General features: G+C 42.0%; 1 long non-coding RNA gene across 3 annotated transcripts in view; it reads left to right on the top strand.

Annotated features, from left to right (window-relative positions):
• The window catches only part of LOC135107537 (uncharacterized), a 95,378-nt gene that overhangs the window by 59,325 nt on the left and 14,005 nt on the right, over positions 1-22,048 (top strand). For all 3 annotated transcript variants that reach the window (XR_010271813.1, XR_010271812.1, XR_010271814.1), the window contains exon 2: positions 13,618-13,788. This is a non-coding gene — a long non-coding RNA (uncharacterized LOC135107537). The remainder of the gene's footprint in view (positions 1-13,617; positions 13,789-22,048) is intronic.

The raw sequence follows: 22,048 nt of genomic DNA, 5'->3' as shown, positions 1-22,048 counted from the left end.
TTCCTCATTTTGGACCAAATAACCATTATCCTTTTGTAGTGCATAAAGAGACTTACTGCGACTATTGTGGTGGTAATGGTGATTAAGCCTGAAAGGAAACAATGGTTAATGTGAGGTACGCGACTGAGGGTAAGGGAGTGGGAGGGAGGGAGTGGATGAAGAGCAGGAGGAGAGGGTTAGGGAGTGTTGTTGAAAGAGAGAGAGAGAGAGAGGAGAGGAGATGAGAGAGAGAGAGAGAGGAGACAGAGAGAGAGAGAGAGAGAGAGAGAGAGAGAACTGAATGTAAAGGTGATTTTAGGTAAGAGTTCTTGAATGGAAAGTAGAAGGTGATAACAATGAAAGGGAAAAGAGTAGGGGAATGAAAATATAAGTATCAGTAGTGACAGATAAAAGTGTTGGAAAGGAACGAATGCCTTGGCTGGGAGGGAGAGATGAAAAGGAGGACTGAAAATATACGTAGATGTGGGGAAAGAGAGTGAAGGGAAGGAGAAATGGCTTGTATGAAGGAAAGAGACGAAGCGGAGTCAGAGCAATAAGGAAGGAAGACAACATGCAATACGTACTGTTATGCTACATCTTCAGTGTCGTAGCATAAGTTGTGTGTGTGTGTGTGTGTGTGTGTGTGTGTGTGTGTGTGTGTGAGTGTGTGTGTGTGTGTGTGTGTGTGTGTGTGAAATAGATAAATAACTGTAAAATACATGAATTTACACGCGCCCGCGCGTGTGCGCACACACACACACACACACACACACACACACACACACACACACACACACACACACACACACAGTGTCGTCCCAAAATTGCTGAATGTATAGTAAATTGGTTAAAGAGCCTTTGTTGTCAGCTGATAACTTTTTACATAAAAGAAAATAATGGAAATGGTATGATAGTTATATTTTATATAACTTTAACTTTACAAATGTTAAGAGCTTTGACATATAAAAAGCTTCAATCTCACGGGATTTCTGTTAAAAGAAAAATATAGAGAAAGTATAAATGTAATTGTAAAAAAAAAAAAGTGTTGTATGTTCTATAATAGCACAGATTTTTTTTTTTCCGCTGTGTATTGCCAGATTCCCTTTTCTAGATTTGATACTAATAGAAACTGGTGTATTTATTCAATATATATATATATATATATATATATATATATATAATATATATATATATATATATATATATATATATATATATATATATATATATATATATATATATATATATATTGTCACGATCCCGGTTATCTTTCCAAGAAAGTGGATGTTACACTGATCCCAGAAAGATTTAAAGGTCTGGATTTTTAAAGGCCTCGAATATCTACCCGACCTATCCAAAATCGCCAGCTATTAAACCCGCTCACAAAACCCTTACCTTGGCACAGCACGCCAGGAATCACCTCAATATCAGATCAGAGTTGGGGTAGGAAAACATAGTTATTCTATATAATAACAGGATATATCATTAATAATGTTTTCCTTACAAATAACTTGAGGTAGTACACATTAAAGGAAATTGGGGAAATAAATTTCTACCCTAGACCAACACAGGACTCTCGTGGGTTCTTAGCACATGACTGTATCGTAATTTTTGGCGCTTCAGAGTATTTATGAAGGAAGGTAATGCAGCTTTGAATGAACAAACTCTCCTGAATAAAGCATAATCAGTAAATATTCTTGTGCTGGCCTTGAACATCTAGTGCACAAGTGCTGGCCTTGAACATCTAGTGCACAAGTACGCATGTCCTTATTCCGTATACTTAGAACAATGTCCACGGTTACTGCACACGACATTCACGCAGTACTGGAGTTGCCGGATTCGCAAGAATATCCCGATCATCTTTCGTCACTTACGGCTTCCTAACACATTATTTTATTTTATGTTGGTTCGGTAGTTCAAGAGTTAATATGGATCAAAGAAATCTTTGTGAGTGAGTAAATAATTCTGTAAGGTATTCTTGTGTCAATACTAGTGTTGCTAGAAATGTTCTTAACTTAGTGTCGCGCAAGCGCAGCAAGTTAAACCAAGTACACGCAACACTGGTATAGCCTTTAATTATTTCGTGAACTTTGCTTCTGAAAGAGAGAGAGAGAGAGAGAGAGAGAGAGAGAGAGAGAGAGAGAGAGGAGAGAGAGAGAGGAGAGAGAGAGGGATGGTGAAGGGATTACCAGTGGACAGATCCACCATCGGAGGTTAGACACGCGACACGTTCCGTGCGAGTTTATCACCAGATCAATGGACTTATATATGTTCAATACTTGCAAGCCTATTGAATTCTTGCAGCTTGCCTTTTGTTCTCATATTCATGTGTGGAACAGATAAACTGGCAAGACTAGAAAAAGAAAACGGAGTGTCTATTAAACATAAATGAAAGATAAACAAACGCAGAAATAAAAAAAATCTGGTAAATGATCACAAATGCAATGCATACATAAATTAGTAAATGGGACAGGGAAACTTACTGTAAATTATGAAGAAAATTGAAATAAAAAAAAATAACTGAAAAAGAAAAGACAAACATACAACATGAAGCAATAGAGAATAGAAACACACACACACACACACACACACACACACACACACACACACACACACACATACAGAACACCTGAACTAGTAAAAAAAAAAAAAAAAACTAAGAAACCATAAATTATGAATCAAGCCCAACTTAACCCTCATCTCTCGATTAACTTCTGCACCCATAAATAACCCTCTATCTCTTATCAACTGCCCTCCATCAGTACTTCATAAATAACCCTCTATCTCTTATCATCTGCCTTCCATCAGTATTTCCATTTTCCCCTTCACTGACCTCAATGTTTTTCTTAGAGAGACAGAATCTGAAACTTTTATCTTCGGAATACGAGACGACCATTACGTATCAGTTATTCTACAGTAGTACATAAGTTAGTTTCTGAGTGTTTCCTAACACTTTCTCTTACTGAGGCTGTCTTTGGATAGAGGTTATAGGCATGTGAAGGGATGGTATACTTGATGCAGTTCTGTGCGTGTCTCTCTCTCTCTCTCTCTCTCTCTCTCTCTCTCTCTCTCTCTCTCTCTCTCTCTCTCTCTCTCTCTCTCTCTCTCTCTCTCTCTCTCTTTTAAGCGGGAAATCAATGTGGGAGAGGCATCTCAGCGACCAAAACACAACTTTTAAATTCGTCTTATCTCTCTCTCTCTCTCTCTCTCTCTCTCTCTCTCTCTCTCTCTCTCTCTCTCTCTCTCTCTCTCTCTCTCTCTCTCTCTCTCTCTCTCTCTCTCTCTCTCTCTCTCTCTCTCTCTCTCTCTGTGTGTGTGTGTGTGTGTGTGTGTGTGTGAACGTCTCAACCCATCTTTATTTCATCAGGCATCACCGAGTGTGACGGCAGCTGCCCCATCTCTCCGCTGGCTACTGTGACGTTTAACCAATGTGTGTGTGTGTGTGTGTGTGTGTGTGTGTGTGTGTGTGTTCTTCCACGTACGAAAATTTTTATCAATGATCAAGAGAGAAAAGACGATTTGAAGTAATGGTGAAGGATAATTAAAATTTTTTGAAGGAAGGACGCGAGACATGCGTGAGGGAGGGCAGAAGAAAGGATAAAAGCACGCGTAATTGAAAGTTATGAGATGAAAGAGGGAAGCGCGAAAGGGAAAGTAAATACAAAATAAACTGCAGACTGGTAATGGTAAGGATGTGTAGGAGGAGGAGGAGGAGTAAGAGGAAGAAGAGAAAAATACCGTACTTACTGAAGGAGTTAGGAAGTGAAGGCATCAGACGAAGATATAATAGGTAGAGTTAGTTACTGATTGCGAAGTTGAGTTGGCGAGTGTTGATTTGTCTAGGAATGAAGAGAGAAAGATCAAGAAAGTAAGTAACAGGGAAGGGATGGCACTAGACTAAGAGATCGTTACTGATTGCGAAGCCGAGTTAATGCAAGTGTGCGTTTGTTTAAAGAAGGAGGAAGGACACATTGTGATAGAGAGAAAGTAGCTGGGAAGTAGAGGCATTAGACGAAAAGGTGATAAAGAATTAGTTATGAAATGTGAAACCGAGTTAGTGAGGCTGTAGTTGTTTTTAGAGAGAGAGAGAGAGAGAGAGAGAGAGAGAGAGAGAGAGAGAGAGAGAGAGAGAGAGAGAGAGAGAGAGAGAGAGAGAGAGTGAGAGAGAGAGAGAATTCTCTGACGAAAAGAATAAATAAATAAAATGAGGTTCCTTTAGAAATCATTAAAATTAAATACTTTTCTTCTTTTCCTGGGGCAGCATGTATTGTTTTCATATTTTCTTTCACTCACTCCCCCCCACTCTCTCTCTCTCTCTCTCTCTCTCTCTCTCTCTCTCTCTCTCTCTCTCTCTCTCTCTCTCTCTCTCTCTCTCTCTCTCTCTCTCTCTCTCAGGGCTAATTAGCATCCATAATTACCCCGCCGCCTCTCAGACGTTTCCTATCCCACATTTCCGAATTCTCTTACTCCCCTAAAGTTTGATTAGACTCGAACCCTTCTTTGAACGTACCATCTCTCTCTCTCTCTCTCTCTCTCTCTCTCTCTCTCTCTCTCTCTCTCTCTCTCTCTCTCTCTCTCTCTCTCTCTCTCTCTCTCTCTCTCTCTCTCTCTCTCTCTCTCTCTCTCTCTCTCAAGTGCACCTTAACTCCTTCCCAATATAAACACTTCTCGGCACGATCGATTACATGTTGCTGCAGGCTGAAACTTCCCAGGCGCCTCCATAATCCATCTCCTCATTGATGTCTTATACAAAATAAATCCAATGAGCAGCGTGTCCTTCTCCGTAACAGTTAACCATACGAGTGGTTGTCATTCATAAACTGTATCGTACTTATAGTGACCAATGCGCATCCTTGATTTTCATCATCTTCGTTTCGAGAATTTTTAACAGGCTTTCAGGTTCTTTTTAGGGATTTTAATGGTATTTTCATGGCTAGTGATTGTTTAGTGTTTATTCTGTATTATCAATGTGAAACAAAGACCACCTATGTTGTAAGGATATATGTTACAGACAAAATGTTGCATACCATAGACGGAGGAGTCACAGGGACGTACAACACTGTATTCCATAGACACATAACGCTACATACCACAGATGGACACAGTGCACACCATAGACACACACAGCACACACTACATACCACAGACTGAACGTTACTCATCACTGGCAGACAAAATTACATAACACAGACAGACAACATTAGGTATACCACACACTCAACATTACATACCACAAACACACAACACTGACACACAAAGCTACTTAACTCAGACAAACAGCGCCACGCACCAATCAACAGATACTCAACAGTAGGTATATAACACAGACATGCTGCACTACATACTAAGCAGACAATGTAAAGAAGAATGAAACTTGGAATAATAACACGCACACACACAAACACACACACACACACACACACACACACACACACACACACACACACACACACACAGATACATAGACACATAAAGCTGAGAACATTGCTTCTGAATATTCTGAAATAAACATCTGTGAATCCTCTCCAAGTTTAGTTTTCACTCACCGAGCAGCCGCGGTAGAATGGATGGTGAGGCAAACTTAGGCTAAGCAAAGTACGGGGCGCTGTTGCCCATCATTGAAACCGTAACCCAAAAGTTTCCATGCATCAACTATAGCAACTACGTACTTGGCGCCGCAATTGGGGGATGGAATACAGATTGAACCTATGTAGTACAGCTTAGTGGTCTTTATACTTCCAGCAGGCATTTCCAATACGACTGTGTGAAATGAAGAAAAATCTGAGTACGAATGGAGTGCTTCACGTCACGAGATTTAGAGTTTGACGAAGTGGTTTTATGTAAAGGTTTGTCTGCTCTCTCTCTCTCTCTCTCTCTCTCTCTCTCTCTCTCTCTCTCTCTCTCTCTCTCTCTCTCTCTCTCTCTCTCTCTCTCTCTCTCTCTCTCTCTCTCTCTCTCTCTCTCTCTCTCTCTCTCTCTCTCTCTCTCTCTCTCTCTCTCTCTCTCTCTCTCTCTCTCTCTCTCTCTCTCTCTCTCTCTCTCTCTCTCTCTCTCTCTCTCTCTCTCTCTCTCTCTCTCTCTCTCTCTCTCTCTCTCTCTCTCTCGTTCAGGATATTGCGTGAATAATTCCCTGGAAGTGGAGGGCCTCTCACCGCCCTCCCGTGCCCTGCATCAACACGGACTACTTGTGATTCTCTCTCTCTCTCTCTCTCTCTCTCTCTCTCTCTCTCTCTCTCTCTCTCTCTCTCTCTCTCTCTCTCTGTAATTAATGTAATCGTCTTTATCTGCTCGTGTGTATGGTTGTGTAGTCTTTAACACGCATGACTTCCAGCTTTTACCCTCCCGGAAAGGACTTACAGTAGGATCTACGGGTAATGCTGAGACCTCACACACACACGCACACACATACACACACACACACACACACATACCTTTGTTAGTGAAAAATCCTTAGTAACTTTAGTAGGGTTTGAACCTTTGCCTGTCAAGTGGCTGGAGAGGTCGCTTTCCACTGAGGTGCAGAGAGAGAGAGAGAGAGAGAGAGAGAGAGAGAGAGAGAGAGAGAGAGAGAGAGTCCATTAGCAGTGGACACCGTGGTGGAGGAAGGAGACGCCCAGAAATCAACAGTCACCCGTTGCACACTGACGCCGAGGGAGATTAAGGATCATGAGTCTCTCTCTCTCTCTCTCTCTCTCTCTCTCTCTCTCTCTCTCTCTCTCTCTCTCTCTCTCTCTCTCTCTCTCTCTCTCTCTTCCCCTTGTTGGTGGCGGACCTTTAACTTGCGCCCAAAAAACACGCTTCATTGCCCTCATTGCTTTGATCTGCATCGTCGAAACTCACACACCGGACCGAACACTTCCGCAGTTGTTCAAGTATGCCTGATTGTGCGCGTGTGGAGGAGGTGATAGTGGTGGTGGTGGTGGTGCTGGTGCTGCCGTTAATGGTGGTGATGGTGGTTGTTGCGGTAGTGGTGAACGAATGTGAATACTACTGATGTTTTTGGTGTTGGTGTGTTCTTCAAACCTTTGATGAGTGGTGCGCTGTGCTCTGGCGTGTGGTCTGTGTTGTGTGTAGCGTGTTTTATGGTGTGGTGAGTGCTGGTGCTTTTATGTGTGTGTGTGTGTGTGTGTGTGTCCTCTGTGGTGCTATTGGTGAGTGCTCCTGTCTTGTGTACGTGTTTGGATGATATGTAGTGAAGTATTTGTGTGGAGATGATAGTGTGTGTGTGTGTGTATGTGTGTGTGTGTATGAAAATTCACCCTCCTCCTCTTCACCCTTCCTTCTTCCTCTATAACATCATCAACATCAGCGTCGTCTTTCATCAACTTATCGCCGGTGTCATTATCATCTTCGCCCTCATTTACGTCACCTCCCCGCACCAAGTACATCGCCATCATCGTATTCCTCCTTCGCGTCTCCGTATTCATCGTCGTGCTCTCTTCGTCATCGTAGTCACTTCCCATTAAAACATGATACGTCCGTCGTTTTTTACCTTTCATTGCCAGGAAGATTTCTTATTTTCTCTCTCCTCCAATGCTTTTCTCCTCTACAGTTTTCTTCCTTAGAGATTCCCGAAGAAGGACGTGAGCAAACACAACCCTTTTACCGGCTGGTCTCCGCGCGGGATCGAAGTCGTTCAGAGCGGACTTGTGGCGGAGGGGCGTGGGGTGTTGTGGAGGAGAGGGAGGGTGTCATCGAGAAACAGAGAGGGCGGGAAAGGAGTTATAAAATGGTAAAGTAAGGGAGGGAGGAACGGTGTTGTGAAGGTGATGGATGAAGAGAGGGAAGGAGGATGGGATGATGAGTGTTACTGCGTGAGGAGGAGGAATAGGAGGTGGTGGTGGTGGTGGTGCTTTTAAGCGTAAATTTCTCGGTTTTCCCTCCTCTTTCACGGATTGAAAGCGCTCTATGTGTATATCCTTTAAGCAATGTACTTACTGATAGATCCTTCGCTGCAAAAAAAAAAAAAAAAGAAAGAAAGACAAAGAAAAAGAAAACGTCACAAGAAGCATATATTTGTTGCTGTTGTCTTATGTTTGGTCGCTCTGATCTCAACTCGATTCCGTCTTTTCCATCTTCCTTCCCTTCTCAGAATCCTTCCTTTACCTCCCTCTCTATCTCGTTCGTGGCTGCGCAAATCCCCCTCGCTGTTTGGTTCCTGAGGCGGTCTCGACGCTTGGAAAGGACAGGAGGAGGAGAAGGAGGCAGGAAGAAAAGGAGGATAAAGGTGGCGAGACATGATTTGACGCGAGCCACAATTAATGGTTCTTTCCTAGGCAATATGAGGGAGGTGATGACGCGGCGCCTGGCTCCCTGGAACACTGGGACGCCGATGTGGCCTTTATAACGACCTCCCACGCTCCCGCCGCCTGCACCAAGCCCATCGCATTACTCGGAGTCTAGTGCCCGGCTTGTTTTCAGGTGTGGCGACTACCGTTGCTGTGTACACTTTGCAAGGCTCCTTTCCTTTTCACCGGCTGCCGTAAGGTTCGAATAGGTGACTCCCCTGTCACTGCAACGGTCCGCGAGTTGATGTGGAAACGGTGAAGTTACTGAATGCAAGGTTATTATTTTTAAATGCGTCAAGAAAGCCAGCCAAGAGCATAACATTTTGAGGGAAAAGTGTGTACTTATATGCTGCTCTGAAAAAAAAAAAAAAGTCAAATAGAGAAAAGAAAAAGGAATGGTGAACGCTTTTAAAATTGTTTAGAAAGAATTGAAAGTTAAAATATCGCACTTCCGGCAGTAAATATTTTCGTTTGTATTTAACGTTACGCTATCGGGATTGACCTTTGATCGTAAAAGTCACGAGTCATTAGTCACGTGTGTTGTGTATTACACGTGTGACCTTTGAGTGTGAGACGTAGGACCGTATTTTCGAACATTTCGTTGTCTTGAGTCTTGTCTCGACTATTTTAACTAGATCTAGTAAAAGTCAATAGTGATCTTTAAGAGTGTTTTCATGATTCTACTGAGAATTTGACAGGGATTTTTTATTACCTATGAAAAAAAAAAAATGCCCTTAATATTGTGACCTTCGAGAAGCAGTCTCAGAGAGAGAACAAAGCGTTTAAAAATAGGGGATGCTAAATAATCACTGATGAATTAATTTACAAAGAGTAATGCATAAAGGTGGTATTGAATTGTGCTAAAATATTAAGTGTAGGCCTTAAAATAGTCACAGTTGAGAAAGACCTAACAGGATGTGAGATCAGACTGAAAATTGTGCAGGCAGAGCCGTAACCCAAGGACAAAGCTCAAGAACTCAAAAAAAAAAAAAACTATGATAATTACTGATGTATACATCTGTAACTGATGTACTAAATCTGATATAGGCACGGAAGCAGTAACACATATTACAGGTTCGAAAATATTTACTCCAAATGCCCATACATATATCGCCCCTTTTTGATGTCTATTGTGTAAGCCCCGATAAATATTCCCCTGCGTTTCTCCTCAATACCATACTCACCTTTATCATTGCTGAGGCCGTATGCAATATTAAGTATGTGTGTTGTGTGTGTGTGTGTGTGTGTGTGTACCACGTTTTTTGAGGATCACGTGTTATACCCTCCCAAAGAAAGCTCAGATCTCATATAGTCCGATCTATGGGTAGGGCTGAGACCTTTCACACCCAACACGCCCTCGTCCTCTTGCTCAGGCAGGACAGTGATTGCTCGCATATCAATGAAAACCTTTAACAACCTCAGCGGGGTGCGAACCTCAGCCTGCCAAGTGATAGGTGAGGACGTTACCACTGAGCTAGAGAGAGAGAGAGAGAGAGAGAGAGAGAGAGAGAGAGAGAGAGAGAGAGAGAGAGAGAGAGAGAGAGAGAGAGAGAGAGAGAGAGCCGTATTCAGGATCGCTTTGCTCTCTTACCACGACCATTTTCAAAGGCTACAGATATAATTAGTTAGGTTCTTAAGAGCGTTTCTCCTGATGACAACGTAAAACTCTTGTTAATTTGTCACTAGAAATATAAAAACACCCACAAAAATCCGTGTCGCCTCAACTAAAACCTCTTGAATGCAGTGAAGGAGCTGCAGAGAAGTGTATCGGAATATGGTCCAGAGAGAGAGATACAATAAATGGCTGTCTCGTGAGGCTCATCAATATCATAACACTTTCGAATTTTCCCTTTTCCGCCGCCCATTCCAAAGGACGGTCAGGGAATGGTGATGGAGTGGTGGTATTCCCTGTATGAAGTATCTGTATGTGGAATGGATGGTGGACTGGTGACTGTTTCTCTAAGACGTGGATAGGAGAGCGAGGTGTGCAGGTGAAGCATTGGTGAGTGTGGATTCTAAGGCTGGTGGTTCGCGTATACTTTGTAGTTGTGGTTGTAGTTACGGTGATTAAGCTGCAGTGATTTTGGATGACTGATAGAAGGAACAATACTAAATCAAGGCTCTCTCTCTCTCTCTCTCTCTCTCTCTCTCTCTCTCTCTCTCTCTCTCTCTCTCTCTCTCTCTCTCTCTCTCTCTCTCTCTCTCTCTCTCTCTCTCTCTCTCTCTCTCTCTCTCTCTCTCTCTCTCTCTCTCTCTCTCTCTCTCTCTCTCTCTCTCTCTCTCACACACACACACACACACACACACACACACACACACACACACACACACACACACACACACACACACACACACAAAGAACTCACCAGAAAAACAAACTTGAACCTTAGATTGCTTCGGCTCATTGCATCTCGCCTTGGTTTTGTTTTGAATCGGTTTAGGAGCGGAGTAATAAATGTAAGGACCCTTCCCCCTCCATCTGTCCCCTCACACCCCGTCATCTCTCACAAGCACACGTGTCGGTGGCATCGTGTTGTGTCAGAATGTTATAAATGCTCGGGTGCTGTGTCAGAGTGGAGGGAGGGAGGGAGGGAGGGAAATAGGTGTGTTGTGCTGGTGGGTGTGACGGGAAGGGAGGCCGTGGTGTTATACGGCATTGGATGCTTTGTGATAAACATGTGTTTTATAAGGCTTGGGTTATGCTGGGTAATCTTGAATGGGCTTGAATGCGAGGTAATGAGTAATGGTTAATTGGGTATGGGTATGAAGGCCTTCTGAACAATATTCTGAAGTATTGATGTTTTATTCTATTAAAACAGTCTTAAATAAAAAAAATATGCATCAGAAAGCTGCCTCCGCTGGGAATGAGTAATGAATAATGAGGAGCGGGTATGAAAGGTTTCCATACTGTTGCCCAAAGTAATGATAACATAATTATATTAAAAAAAGACAGTCATAAATAAAAGAAAAAGACATTAGATAGCTACTTCCACCCATCGCATTTTCAGTTTTTTGTCTTTGCGGAGCCCTTTACATGAAGTAGTTAATTCGTCCATTATATTTATTTCTATTTCATTTATACTCATGAGACTCGCTGTTCTTGCAACATAACTACTTATGGCAACTCTATGTCAGTGGGTCATGTTATATATAAATGTGTTGGTTTACTAGTGAAAGAAGATTAAAAAAAATAAGTGTTGGAACAATTCCTATATACGTGGAATTAGGTCTACATATATAAATGAAATCAGTTCGAGAAAACAATACCAACACTGAGACAAAAAAAAAAAAAAGTAAAAGTAAAAAAAAACATTATTGCCTCGTGAAAGAAACAGATATAAGAGAATCTTCACACAAACAGCAAAGCCAATTTAAATTTTGATGTTTTTTTTATTTCACTTTTCTTTCTTCTTTTGCAGATGTCTTTACCCTAAATAGTTTCCCGAACCGCCCGGACATTTTCTACCTCCAACTGTATTTCATTTATTTCAAGTGTTTTCTCCCCCTCTCACTTTACACCCCTTCCCCCGCTCCTTTATAACCCCACTTTCCCAAGAAACTGTTATTCAAGGAAAAAAAAACAGTGATACAGTCTGGTTTAATACTAACAAGTATAGGGAGCTCAAGGAGAAAAAACATTAGTCACTTTGCAATAAAAAAGAGGATGACAAAGATTCAACAGTGTGTGTGTGTGTGTGTGTGTGTGTGTGTGTGTGTGTGTGTGTGTGTGTGTGTGTGTGTAAGATATATTTCCCTACCTATGGTCACAGACACAGACTTCATAGAACGGTGTTGGGGGTTTAATACCAGATAATGCTGAGTTATTAGGGGAAAAAGCTTTTTGAGGAATTGTCGCTGACTTTTTTTTTTTTTTTTTTTTTTATGGAGTACTTGTTTGTGTGTATTGGATTCTCAATTAACTGTACATAAACCTGTTTTTTTTTGTGTGTGTGTAAGTGTGTGTGTGTGTGTGTGTGTGTGTGTGTGTGTGTGTGTGTGTGTGTGTGTGTGTGTGTGTGTAAAGAGAGAGAGAGAGAGAGAGAGAGAGAGAGAGAGAGAGAGAGAGAGAGAGAGAGAGAGAGAGAGAGAGAGAGAGAGAGAGACTTATATTTTACCCCTTTTAGCTGCACAAGACACTTCCCTTCTATTGCAATAAGACTTGAGGAGAGAGACAGGATGAAGATAGCGATGAATATTGTGTGTGTGTGTGTGTGTGTGTGTGTGTGTGTGTGGAAGGGGTCAGAGGGAGAGAGAGAGAGAGAGAGAGAGAGAGAGAGAGAGAGAGAGAGAGAGAGAGAGAGAGAGAGAGAGAGAGAGAGAGACTGTCACTTGCCGTGCGTGTGATACAAAAAAAAATTAAATAAATAAATAAATAAATAGAACAATAATAATGAAGTGATCACACCATATTGTTTCATAAGCAATTACCCACACCCTCTGTTACATGTATCAACGCGCCTCGTGCACGGCAAAGCTAGATTCCTCATAAAAGACACATGTAACATCTGTGCTTTAGATCACCTTTATCAGAAAGAACTTTTTTTTTCAGTTGGTGCAACACACTGCAATGTTGAACCTTTGCCGGGGGAGACATTAGCAGTTCTTGTTAATGTTTTTTTTTTTTTGTAAATGTTAGGTTGAGAAATATATATTATGTTGAAACGAGAGTTAGTCATCTTTCCATATAGGAGGATAGTTACGTTTTCCTGGTGATGTCTAGGCAATCGGTGAACATTGTGACGTTCTGTTACGTAAGAGTATAATTGTGAACAATAACGTTCTTATCTGCTGCTCTCGTTATACACTGTGTTTTGAGTGTTTTCCTGTTACTCAAGTCCGTTTATCTGCTAATCTGTCAGTAATCTAGTTTTGTAAGGTGACTGTCACTAGGTAAAAAGACTAAAGATTGAAGAAAAACATTAAACAGTAAAAATGAGTAGGACAGGTTACTCGAGTTTTTAGTGTACAAGAATAATATTATCACATTTATCGAGACAAGAATTTATGCAAGATGGGAATCAGAAGTGCTATAACTTAGAGTATACTTTCTTAGTTACATATGTACCTACACACACACACACACACACACACACACACACACACACACACACACACACATCATGGTACAAAAAAAAATAAAAAATTGCAAATTCTCCGATCCGTTTAAATGGGCAGAGATCGGCGTTCTGAAATCAGCTGGAAGAAAAATTACGGATGGACGGCAAAAAAAAAATGTTTCCCGTTCTGAAATGATTAATCGTCGAGCGGTGTGAACGCAATATGACGAGACACAAAGTGAGAAGGTAGAGTGAGGCGGCTTTGCCAAGTTATTAACTCTCTCTCTCTCCAGGCGAAGAGGCGAGGAGCAATACAGGAAGACAGGCTGGCAGGCAGACTGGGTGACTTCAGAGTATTGTAGACGTGATGGAAGAAACCACAGCCAACGGGACGTGGATCATGCAGACTGACTGTGTTCGGTGCCCTCCGCGGGACAACTCGCTGGAGAATGAGGAGCAGGATGGTATGTGTAATTCATCTGTGTCATTCTCTCTCTCTCTCTCTCTCTCTCTCTCTCTCTCTCTCTCTCTCTCTCTCTCTCTCTCTCTCTGGTCTCAGATTGTGATTAAGTTTTGTTCTTTTATTAGGACAATTTTCGAAAGCCACAGAAATTATACGTTTCACGGGTGTTATAACTAATGATGGTACAAAATATTTAAACTGTCTTTCGAATTGTGAAAACATCATCAGATCCCCAGTAATAACATCTTCAAAGTACACAAGGTAAGATGCCTAAACGTTCAAAATACAGTCCTGTGTGCACGGAAGTTCATCTCTAGAAAAAATTACCGGCAAATCTCTCTGTGACGTTTAGTAGAAAGGTTGAGATTGAGCCATAGAGTTATGATGGAGTGGAGGGAAGCTGAAGTTAGAGTTCCGAGGAAGGAAGTTTGGGGTAGGAGGTTGGAAGTGAGTGGAACGAAGTTGGAGTTTGGAGGCAGGAGTTGGTCAGACGTGTGCCCCACTTCCGAAGGTTGTAATATAGATAATTGCAATTAATTTGGTAATTATTTTTGATCAGCTTTTTTTAATTCTATGAAAAGAAAATTAAGCATCACCTTGTTATTAAACATAAAAGTTTTCATAACACAGGACAAAATTAACAGCCAGAAAATAATACATAAGGAAGATAATTCCGATCTAAAAACACTGATTTATAACCATGGCTAATGCACATGCTTTGTGAATAAGAGTGGGAAGGATATGATTTCTTTGATTATCAGCAAGACTAATATATCTTAGTCTGCATCTTCTCACCCTTGCACCCTATCCATCTCGCAACACTTAGAGGTCTCTGTGCAAAAAGTCCAAACATTCCGTTATTTACATGAAAAAAAAAAAAGAAAAGAAAAATATACCCGCTTATATGATGAAATTTAATAATTTTGCTTAATATTTTCCATAGAACGATAATTAGTCTTTAGTAAAAGGTCTCCTGATTAGTATCTGATTTATATTTTTACTCTGTAATGCCTTCATTCGTCACTGAATTACTGTATTTAATTATTTTCACGCGAAGATAATTAAGCGATAGGAAAAAAGTCTTAATTAGTACCTTTTTATTTTTATTTTCATCTGTACGTAATTTCTTAATTTGTCATTATTTTTTTACCGTCATAATGTGGAGTAAACCATTTTGTTATCTTAATTTGTCATTATTTTTTTACCGTCATAATGTGGAGTAAACCATTTTGTTCTCCATGCAACATACAGTACAAACATATAATACACACGTCTGCTTCAGTGGCCACGTAGAGGACAAGCATTTCCCTTTTGTTAGTGGTGGACGGTGATGGACGTGCCGAGAGGGAAGGGAGCGAATGTTAGCTCGCTGTATCTGCAGAATTATTAAGAGTAACTTGGCGAAAACCCGGCAGCAGTTTACAATTGGCAGCATTGGCTCTTACCACCACCTCCATCTTTGATACCTGGTGGGGAGCGCCGCCCGTGTGTTGGAGGGAGTGACGTGTTGCGTTCAGTCTGGTGGTGTGCTTCTCGGAAAGTCACCGGATGTCCTGCACATTAAGAATATATCAGAAAAGTTGTATTTATATTGAACATGGATATTTTCCTCGTAATTGTCGGTATTTTTATTGTTATTTTTTTTTCATTTTCATTTTAATTTTAATTTTCATTATTATTATTATTATTATTATTATTATTATTATTATTATTATTATTATTATTATTATTATTTGTTGTTGTTGTTGTTGTTGTTGTTGTTACTACTACTAGTACTACTAACAATGATAATGCTACTACTATTAATTGCTATTGTTCTATTACGACCGATAGTATTGCAGTAGTAGCAGTAGTAGTAGTAGTAGTAGTAGTAGTAGTAGTAGTAGTAGTAGTAGTAGCAGCAACAGCAACAGCAGCAGTAGTGCTTGCAGAAAAAAAAATATTAGCAGTAGCACACCTCTCAAGTCCTTGCAGCATCAGTGAGTTGACACTCACAGCCCCACACTCAGCCCTGTCTCTTATCCTCTCCCTCGCCTCACCTCTGCGACTTGCTTTCTCCCGAAATTCCCCTCGTCCTCTCCCCTCACTCCCCAAGCAGGGCATCAAGGAAGGTGAAGGGAAAATATCATGAGTTCTCGGTGCCAACCCCATGCTCGCCCATTTCCTCTTTTTACTTTACCTTCTGCAATACGTACATTTCATTCGTCAACATCAAAGTGTTCGAGAGCAGGAGCGATATGTTCTCGCTATTTCCTCGTCATTGGCGTAATGCTGAGACTACTCCGTCAGGCTCTTGTGGGGGAGAAGAAGGTGCGAATAGGTGCTGGTGCGAAATTATATTATGTCAAATCGATACATGGACGAGGTGTAGTGGTACTGGGGCGAAATTATATTGGGTCAAGTTGGTACTGGGATGAAATGGTGACGGCGCAGAACTATATTGTGCCGAGTTGAATTGGGCCGAGATGGCGCCAGCGACGAATTGAGATTAGGGGACGGAATTATATTGCGAGGAATTTGACCGTGCAACGACACGATACCTGAAGCATAAACGGCAGGTAAAACTGTGGAAACAAACGAACCAGGTGAAAATGAGATGAAACGGAAGCCAAGTACAAGCGATATGGAAGAGAGAGAGAGAGAGAGAGAGAGAGAGAGAGAGAGAGAGAGAGAGAGAGAGAGAGAGAGAGAGAGAGAGAGAGAAGGAGAGAGGGAGGGAGGGGGAAAGAGAATAATCTTTTTCAAAACAGATGAAATGGGGATTAATGAAGCTGAGAGGAGACGAAGTCGAGATGGAACAGACTGAACAAGGTGAAACTAGGACACGGCTTTTTATTCTGTGGCACAGACGAGTCACAGGTGATGAAGGGTTCTCCAACACTCTCCCCACGGCCTCTCTAAGAGTTGACAAGAGAGAGAGAGAGAGAGAGAGAGAGAGAGAGAGAGAGAGAGAGAGAGAGAGAGAGAGAGAGAGAGAGAGAGAGAGAGACTGGACATATATGCAGACAGGCAGACAGACAGGAGGACAGACAGAGATATAGAGAGAGCGATGTAATATTTAAATCTAAAAATTTGGAGGGAAAGTGGTTGAGAGTGCACGTGTCTTAGATTTAACCAGAAGGTGGAGAGCTGTGATGGGAGGGAAGTGAAGCGTGTGGAGGGTTGTTGGACAGTTTTCTTGAGCGTGCATGTGTGTGTGTGTGTGTGTGTGTGTGTGTGTGTGTGTACACGTGCGTGCGTGCGTGCGTGCGCGCGCGCGCGTGGATGGATGGGTGCGTGAGTAGATTAGTGAGTGTGGGTATTACGAGTATTACTTCATCCTTTGTATAATTTCCAAGCCCTTGAATTTCTTTCTCATAGCACTAGGCTGTCACGTTTCTGTAAATATGTATATATGTTACAAAACACTCTCCGCTGGCAATGAGCCCAATAACTAAACTTGACGCGGATATATAATACTTATGTTAAACTTTCTATTGCGTTATAAGACTTTAGACCTTAGGCCTTTGATGCTGCTGGAATGCGTTACGCAATATTATTTCTATTGATATTCTCCGTTCTTACATCACTTTGGTTATCTTTACTATCTTTACACTGAAATATCTTTACACGAAATAGAAGCTTCAGATAACAACAGCACAACGAATGAAGTGTGTGTGTGTGTGTGTGTGTGTGTGTGTGTGTGTGTGTGAGCGCGTGCGTGGGCGCGTGCGTGTGCGTGTGTGTGCGTGCGTGCGTGCGTGCGTGCGTGCGTGCGTGATCCATCAGTGAGGTAGCCGAGCGCGACACTCACTGTCACATTCATAAAAACCACGGCAGGGGAGACGTTCACTACTAAAGCCTCACCAGCTCCCTCCCGTCCATCCTTCCCACTCCTCTCCCTCCTTACCTCCTCCCCTTTCCTTCCCTCCTCTATCCCTTCCTCATGACGCAGACAAATGGAATCCGCCTCCTCCATCCATCCCGCTGCTCCTCTGAGACACACACAATTCTCTCGTTAAGACCTCCTCCTCCTCCTCCTTCTCCTCCTCCTCCTCTTCTTCCCCACAGTGTCAGGCGTCTCTATGTCTTGATTACTTAGCCACGACACCACCCAGGGCAGGACTCCCACGGCCACCCTTACACCTGCAAAACACGCCCTTGGGACACTTCCGGAGATAGGAAACTTAGGGTGATGCGATCCTTCTTTTCCCAACACTCCTTCATCGTTCTGCTCTCCTTAATCCTCCCCTCCTGTGCCCTGGCCGTCTCCTTGTCTGTATACTTCTCATTAATATTACTTGTACAATACTTTTTTCATTTCATGTGAAAAACCTAGACCAGTGAACACTCCCCCAGCTCGTGAGAAGACGGGGCTGGAGGGACTGGTGGAGCTCCCAGGTAGGGTCTAAAGGAGATACAAGATGGTGTTTGTTTGTGGTGGGCCGGAGGGTCGCTTTCCCGCCTCGTTCTCCCGGATCGGTGGCTTTGCAATGAGTCCCCAGGGCAGGAACAACAAATTACACTCCAGATATGTCAGAATACTCAAGTGCAAAATAAGCTGAACTTTTGCAATTAATGTTCGCTTTCATGTTAGCTGTAATGTTTAGATTACCACGAGGTGTAAGTCATGAGGTGCTGTGTAATACATTGACCTTCTCATGATAGGATTTGTAATACGATACCATCAACAAACAAAATAAGCTTTAAAGCGTATTTGTTTCTATAATTCATAGAAAAATTCTGGTTGTTAGATATTTTCAAGACCACCACGGAGGCAGTCTAGACAGAAAATCTGCAACGGCCTTTCGCATCATAGATTTAATACTGGAATAGTGCGTCACACTAAAGTGGAGAGGAGGATTTGGCTCATGCACGATGCGTGATTGAGACCGCCACGTTCACAGGCAAGCTACCCTTTCCCAGCTATGGTTGTTGACGGACCACAGCCCTCCCCAGAGGGTGCTAAGAAGCACCCATGTTGTAATTATTAGTTAGCTTTTCTTCTTATGTAGACAGAGAATCAATGTTTAGCGTAACGTCAATGTAGTCTGATGTTCTCAGTGGTTGTACGTAGATGACTGGAACACTCAGTAATCAATATGGTAGTGCGAAGTCAACAGGAAACTTTGAGAGACTGAATATATATATGCAGTGTTGGATTGTGTGCGGATTGTGCATGTCTGGCCGTGCACTAGAGAGAGAGAGAGAGAGAGAGAGAGAGAGAGAGAGAGAGAGAGAGAGAGAGAGAGAGAGAGAGATTCATACAGTCTTAAAAGGCTAAAAGATAAAGAAGGAAAGAGTAGTGAACATGTGTTATATAACATTTGACGAGATGAAATACAAAAACAACTTTTGTATTATTTCTTTTTTATCATCATTATCATCATCATCAGTAGTAGTAATAGTAGTAGTAGTAGTAGTAGTAGTAGTAGTAGTAGTAGTAGTGGTAGCAGTAGTATTAGTAGTAACAAAAGTAGTGGTAGCAGTAGTATTAGTAGTAGTAGTAGTAGTAGTAGTAGCAGCAGTAGTAGGAGTAGTAATAGTAGTAGTAGCAGCAGTAGTAGTAGTATTAGTAGTAGAGGCAGTATTGATCATATTAGCAACAGTAGGAGTAGCGTTATGGTAACAGAAATAGCAGATTTACTGTTTATTTCTAATAAAGTACTGTTGTTTCCAATTAGTGATATTACTGTAACTTGGAACCTGAGAAGCTGCTTCCTGATCAGTCTTATTGCGTCCTTGAAACAAAACAAGGAAACTAGAGCGTAAGTTTTTTCTTTGATCTTTCTTCCCTTCCAGCCAGGGAATTAGATCTCTATTATACAGCACGGATAGTTTCCCTATGTATTGCCTTGCTCGTGTTTCGTTCTGCAATTTAACCTGAAAATATTATTTTTATTTATTTATTTTATTTTCATCACCACTTCACTTGTATTTCTTCTGTTTAGTTTTTCCCTTACTGCCTCGCTGCTGTCTTGTACTCGCCTTCCCTCCTTCCATCCAGCCTTATTACTTTTCCCTCTTTCTGCCTGTTATCACTCCCTCTCACTGCTTTATCTCACTTTAATCGCCATTCATCATATCTCACCATTCTACAGCACGTCTCCCACATCTACTTCTATCCGCGCCTCCACACCCTTCAGACTTCCTCTAGGCGTTCTCCTATCCACTCCAATCCACTTCCTATCCATACCCCCACGCCCGCGCGACAGCATCTCGTAACATTCCCAAGCCCCTCATCTACGCCCACTCGCCTCCTATACCGTCTTTCTAAGCCCCCCACACCTCCTTTCAACACCCCTCCACCATCCAGCCTTTCCGTTCATTCACCTCTCCCATGCTCCCTCTCTCCCCTCCGGCTTCCCTGATTCTCGCTTTTATCACCAGCGTCGCCACCTGTGACCTTTCCTGGTATTATGTGGAAGAGAATGACAATTGTCTGTGTTTTGTCATCAAGGGCTCAAGAGGCATTGTAGCTTTTTGAAACTGTAAAAAATTCTTCCTCTTCGTCCTCTCTCTCTCTCTCTCTCTCTCTCTCTCTCTCTCTCTCTCTCTCTCTCTCTCTCTCTCTCTCTCTCTCTCTCTCTCTCTCTCTCTCTCTCTCTCTCTCTCTCTCTCTCTCTCTCTCTCTCTCTCTCTCTCTCTCTCTCTCTCTCTCTCTCTCTCTCTCTCTCTCTCTCTCTCTCTCTCTCTCTCTCTTTTCTGCCTGTTCCTCGAGCGGTAGAGAAGCAAGTCAATCAAAACGGCAGTGAGCTTCGTTGGATAAATCAGCCGTCCATGGTATGCTAAATTCAGGTTAGATCTCTAGTATATGAATATCCCGCTAAAGGTACGATGATTTTGAAGCTAACACCTACAGCCTCGTTGCGCTAGGAGTTGTCTTACTTTGAATTCATTCTTTATATGAAATGAAAGATTAAGGATGTTTTCATAGACTTTTTTAATTAGTGTTTCAACCGATCCCGCATTTATTTCACGTCAAGGATGAGAGTTAAGAGGAAAAGAATCCGTGATGTTAGCAGTTATTATCGCAAAGAACAATACACTCAGCTACCGATATTAATTTCTTTCTTTCAGGTTAGTTTGACCTAGGTAATGTAGCCCCAAGCAGGGATTCCCCTTTGTTAATTGCTATAAGAAATTTAATTCCCATTATTATATAAGTAATTGCTCTCTCTCTCTCTCTCTCTCTCTCTCTCTCTCTCTCTCTCTCTCTCTCTCTCTCTCTCTCATTCTCATTACGAGTGACTTCCTCAGCTGGCTTCCACCGCAGCTCCCTTTCCTTTTTCTTCATCCTGCTTCCTAGGTTGCCTCTCCGTTCCTCACACATCTTCCCCCCATGACCGCACCACCAACGCTTCACCTGCTCCCTCACTCTGCTGCCACACTTGACCTACTTTGTTCTTCTGTTTAATGTATACCGTCGTTTCCTCCTTCCCCTCAATCTGTTACCATTTCTTGGTTTGCTGTGCCTGTTTCACCCTTCCTTCTTCTCATATTCGCCAGATACTTTTGTCCCGTTCACTATCTCTCCCACGTGCATCTATGTAACGTTATGTAATTCTCAGCTTTCACTCTTAAGCTATTTACGCCTCACCTCACGTGCCCTAGATCCTTCATCCACCTGTCTCACTTGAGTACTCGATACCCCCAGTGCAGTAACCCCCAAGCAGTGTTGTGATTTATATAAAATGCAACAGAAATCAACGAATGAACAAATGAACCGCTTTTTCTGCTAAGTTCTCCGAAAGTCAAGAACTATACATAGGTGAAGGTAATTGTCATACGGTGCTTTCTTGTCTGAGGTATATTGTTGAACGGGACTTGACTAGTTTGGTCAACTGTTTTTTTTTTTATAAATCATTATCAAAAGAATGGACGTTGGCTGACTTTGAAAATATTCATTTGTTCGCTTTAGCCACAAGAATAAGGTGTCCGACACAGGTGGATGCCTGTTTGTATTCAATTGTTGTTATTTAAACAAGGCGTAGAGAAGTTCATGAAACAGTAATACATGTATCAACAGAAACGTTAGGAATGTTGCCGACGTCCCCCGTAAAGGGAGGTACAGTACAGTAAAAGGAGCACGCATCGCCCTCTGGCAACTTCTTTTCTTGAACTTAATTAGACTGAATACATAATGTCAATGTACTTTGATGTGTGATCCAGAACAGCGATATCAGTTCACAGGGTAAGGAACTGAATAAAACAGGAACGTTATGGGAAGACACGAAGTCAGCCAACATTACATCAGCCACCATGAATATCGCTCCGAAAGC

Source organism: Scylla paramamosain, chromosome 15 (genome assembly GCF_035594125.1).
Source record: "Scylla paramamosain isolate STU-SP2022 chromosome 15, ASM3559412v1, whole genome shotgun sequence".
Classification (NCBI taxonomy): Eukaryota; Metazoa; Arthropoda; class Malacostraca; order Decapoda; family Portunidae; genus Scylla; species Scylla paramamosain.
The sequence above is the reverse complement of the archived record's forward strand: the minus strand, read 5'-3'. Positions and strand labels throughout refer to the sequence as shown.